General features: G+C 36.9%; 1 non-coding gene across 1 annotated transcript; it reads left to right on the top strand.

The window, feature by feature from the left end:
- Positions 1–410: 410 nt before the first annotated feature.
- LOC141710118 (small nucleolar RNA R71) lies at positions 411–517 on the top strand. The gene has a single exon (XR_012570655.1). It is a non-coding gene; the product is annotated as a small nucleolar RNA R71 (small nucleolar RNA).
- Positions 518–5,292: the final 4,775 nt, after the last annotated feature.

Raw genomic sequence — 5,292 nt, 5'->3', positions numbered from 1 at the left:
ATAAGTGGTTGGAGCTTGCTGCTGTGATCTCTAAAAATTGCTCATAAATTGAGCTGATTCACTAGAAATAGCACACTGCTCTGTTTCATGTGCCCCCGCACAAAGTTCAAAAACACTAGTGATTTGATTAACTCCATAATTAGCCAAAGAATCCACTTTCATCGTCAAAGCTTGAAGTTGAGCAGCTATAGCAGTAGCTGTATCCACTTTCAGAATTCCTACTACCTTGCCTTGTAACATTGTTTGCGTAGCATTCTGGTATTCATTAGCTGCCATTAGCTCAATCAACTCATAAGCTTCATTATAGCTTTTGGCCCATAAGGCTCCACCTGATGCTGCATCGAGCGAGCATAGGTCTAGACTGTGCGCCCAACCCATTGTAGAAACAGTTTATAATCATCCAATCAGGCATGCCATGGTGTGGGCACTTCCTTAGCATCTCCTTATATCGATCCCAAGCCTCACATAGATATTCTCCAGTGTGCAGTGAAAACTGAGTAAGAGCATTCCTGATTGCAGCAGTCTTCACCATAAGAAAGTATTTAGTAAGAAACTTTTGAGCAAGATCCTCCCATTTGGGGATAGACCTTGGTGATAAAGAATATAACCATCACTTTGCTTTATCCCTTAGAGAGAATGGGAAGAGTCGCAACTTGATAGCATCTTCAGTCACCCCATTGAACTTGAAAGTGTCGCAGATCTCGATGAAATTCCTGATCTGCATGTTGGGGTCTTCTGTAGGAGAACCCCCAAACTGAACTGAGTTCTGTATCATCTGAATCGTGCTCGACTTGATCTCAAAAGTGTTAGCCGAGATGGCTGGTCTGATGATGCTCGACTGAATATCATTGATCTTAGGCTGAGAATAGTCCATCAAGGCCTTATGAATTTCTGCTTGATCTCCCATCGCTACTAAAGCTGGTTCCTCGACTTTCTCTTCTTCTTCTACTTTCTCTTCGTCCTCAAAAACTTCCCTTTGAACCACTACAGCTTCCTCCTCGGCTTGATCCAGAGTTCTCTTACGATCCCACGAACGCGTATGCATACACGCTCGCTAGAGTACCTGGAACACGACAAGGAAAAGAGTAGGTAAGTAACCATGTTTGAGTCAATGAACTTTAACGATCACTGATGACAAACACATAAACTAAAAAGAAACATCGAGTCCCCGGCAGCGGCGCCAAAAACGTGATAGTCGCTAAACACACGCTAATAATTCACGTAAGTATAGCGACTGCAAGTAATATAGAATTATTTCTAGTTCGTTCCCACAGAGACTGGTTTAGGTTAAATTTGTGATTTATGCACTTATGCAACAATGATATGGCTATTATTCAATGCTAAGACGAATAACAATTTGAGTTTTTGATTATACTACGATTAACTATTGAGAATTATACTAGAGAACATTAACTAAAAGATTAAAGAGAGTTGAATAATATATAACACAAACATGGGATTCTAACTTCATTAAATACTTCATTCAATAGCCTTTTCGTTCTTAACCTTAGCATGTAATGGTGATGACTTTAATCAGGTAACACGAAACTGCTAAATGCCAACTTTTGTTGCACGAATAACATACTATCAGACATCCACAAAAGTGATAGAAGCTGAATAGACACCAAATATATAGAGACCCTATTGTCTATAGAATTTGACAATATAATGGCTTAATGCACAAGTTATCTATCGTGATTACATAGGGAAAGTAAGATGGTTAAAATTACCTACGAATCATGCATAACAATAACACATAAACCTATGCTAGCATGCCAAGTTCTAAATCCTTAAATTCACTATCGATTCATTAAAGATTAACACACTATCTTATACGTTCGTGACGCTCATAAGACGAATAAGCACAACCAATACTAGGTTATCATACAATCACCACACATTAAGGCATCGAAACAAATTAACTAAAGAAATCCATAAATAAATCCACTAGAACCGCACGATAATGATTAGCCCATAATCGGACTCATCATCAACATGGGTTCTGATGAAAGCATGGTAGAATAAACGTAGTCTTTATACTGAATAAAACCAAGTATAAAACAAGAGTATATGTTCGCGAATAAGAAAACTAGCATCCAAAGTTACAACTTAAAATAGAGAATCATAATAATAAACTATATCTTCTTCGCCCTAGTTAAATTGTGCTATACGGTCTTCTTACGCCTTCTCCTTAGCTCTGATACGTCTCCTTGTAAATAATGACCTTTATTTATGTATATATAGCAGCCCATGCATAGTTGAAGTCCATCCAATCAAAAGCCCACAAGAATCAGGATTCTGAATTCATGACCTGGCGCGGGCGCGCGCTTGACTAGCACGGGCGCGCTGTGTTTCCGTTCCACGGGCGCGGCCTGGCACTATGACAGCGTGGGCGCGCCGGTCTTCTGGAAAAAACTTCTTTTTCTTCTTTTCTTGTTGCAATGAGTTGGCCTTCACGGGCCTTTATTCCTTGGACACCATCCTTACACCATATTAGCATCAAATCAATGCTAATTCACCTGAATTCCAGATTAACGCCTGAAATGCAAAAACACTAGAAAACACATTAAAACACCAATAACTTGAGTACAAAAACACCAATTCAAAGTGGTCTTCTTAAACCTTCTCCATAGCTCTGGTACATCTCCTTGTGAAAAACGACCTTTATTTATGTATATATAGCAGCCCATGCATAGTTAAAGTCCATCCACTCAAAAGCCCATAAGAATCATGATTCTGAATTCATGACCTGGCGTGGCCGCGCGCTTGAACAGCGCGGGCGGGCTGTGTTTCTGTTCCTCGGGAGCGGGCCCGCGCTATGACAGCGTGGGCGCGTCGGTCTTCTGGAAAAAACTTCTTTTTCTTCTTTTCTTGTTGCAATGAGTTGGTCTTCACGAGCCTTTATTCCTTAGACACCATCCTAACACCATATTAGAATCAAATCAATGCTAATTTGCCTAAATTCCGGATTAACGCCTGAAATGCAAAAAAACTAGAAAACATATTAAAACAAAAATAACTTGAGTACAAAAACACTAATTCAAAGTTTAATGGAGCGTTATAAAGTGTCATAAATGCCACTCAACAGAAATTCGCCCTGTAACCGTGCTGTTAATTCCTGATATCTTTACATTTCTCCCGCTCAACTGGTACATTTTCATCAGGATTTGCCTTCTTTCCTGATTAAGATTTTTGTTCACAAGTTCAACATTTTCATGATTGCATTCGTCTCTCACCAGTTCATTGAGATTATTGAAGTTGAGATGAGAAAGCTTCTTGTGCCAATTCCAACTTTCATCTACTAATGCCTTGGTTACGAGACAAGTTTTTGGACCATCAGTATTTGCATAGAGTTTGGCTTCATAAATGTTTCCATGTTTGTAAGCTTTAAAAATAGTTTTCTTTGTGATCTTATGAACTACTTCACAGTGCGTATCATAGAACACAACATAGAAACTTCTGTTAGTGATTTGACTAATGTTCAACAAGTTATGCTTCAGTTCATTTACCAGAGCTACGTTTAAGATGATGATATTTCCAATGATAATATTGCCATATCCCAGTGTTTTTCTTACAATGCTATCAACATAAGAAACCATTGGGCTAGCCTTCTCCTTATCTTCTGACAACAAGGATTTAGTTCTAGTCATATGTACTGAACAGCCACTGTCCAAGACAAGCATATTCTTCTTGTTTCCCTGTAATCAGAAATATGAAAATCAGTCAGAATTTTTAAGAACCCACACTTGTTGGGTCCTTTTTGACATCTTATGTATTTTTACTTTAGCAGAATACCTGTCAGGATTTGATCCATCAGGATTTACTCCATCAGGATTTTTCTTGACAATTTTGACTCTATAAGATGTATGTACATTCAGTTTAGCAGTTCTATTAACAACAATTTTATTGAATTTTGGCAAAGGATCATAATAGTTGTGATACAAACTATGATAATCTTTACAAGTGTAAATAGAATGCCAACTGCTACCACAATGAGAATAAGGATTTTGTGGTTTGTATTATATTGATCTACCACTAGTATCAGGCTCAGGAATCTTAGACACTTTCTTTTTAGGCTTCCTGCATTCAATAAAAATATGATTAGTATTACCACAGTTAAAACAAGCTTTCCTAAGAGCACTAGGTACTTATAGTTGTTTGCCTTGATAATTCTCTATTTTCCATTTCTACCTCTCTTAGACCTCAGTTTGGGAGCCTTAGAAGTTACATCATATATCTTCTTGTCTAACTGACTCTTAGAGAGAAGTCCTATATTTTTACTTTTCTTTTCTTGCATTTTAGGATCTTCTTTCTTTTTAGCAGGGACTATAGGTTTAGCTTTCTCTTCCGCATTACTATTAGAGGTAGAACCAAATTCATAGACAGACTGAACTCCTCTTTCATCAGTTCCAACAAACTTAACTGGAGTAGTGTTATTGATGGATTTATTGATATTTCAATCAGCAAATTTGTTATAACCTAGACATTTTTTCTATTTTTTATCACTAATGAAATCATGAACTTTCTTTCCTGAGGTCATCCATGTTTTAAACACCTCTCTTTCTTTTTCTAGAATTTTCTCTAGTCTGGCATACCTGATGTTTATCTGAGTTTCAGTATATTGTGCCTTCTTACATGCCTTTTCATATTCATGCATGCAAACTAACTCAGTTCCAAAAGATCATTTCTTTTATTAAGCCTCTTATAATCAGCAATAAAACTATCACATTCAATAGTCTTACTTTTAAAAGTAACATGCAAAGAGTATAAGAAAGTTATCAGTTCAGACAAATTATCAATATCAACATGAAATATAACTTAAGGTACCTTATCAGTTCCTGAGGCATTCTCTCCATGAGTTGCCATGAGTGCATAGCTATTAGGGCGAAAACACGCGCTAATAACATACGCAAGTATACGCGTTCGCAAGTAATATAGAATACTTTCTAGTTCGTTCCCACAGAGACTCGGATTAATTATGTTCAATTAAACTCACTCACCAATGTATGATTACTTCTCAATGTTAAGACAATAATACTTAGATTTGATTAACTAATTATTAACTACAATTAACTACGAGAATTAAGCACTTAATTAACACTTGAATTAACAATATTAAAACACTCATGAGATCACAACTTCATTACTACTTCCTTCAATAGCCATTGTTATTACCCTTAGCATGCAACAATGATGATATTAATCGAATAACACGAAACTGATAAAAGCCAACTTTCATTGTACTAATACCATTCTACCAAGCATCCACCATTTAAAATAGAAGTTGAATAG

Source organism: Apium graveolens, chromosome 2 (assembly GCF_009905375.1).
Source record: "Apium graveolens cultivar Ventura chromosome 2, ASM990537v1, whole genome shotgun sequence".
Taxonomy (NCBI): Eukaryota; Viridiplantae; Streptophyta; class Magnoliopsida; order Apiales; family Apiaceae; genus Apium; species Apium graveolens.
The sequence above is the reverse complement of the archived record's forward strand: the minus strand, read 5'-3'. Positions and strand labels throughout refer to the sequence as shown.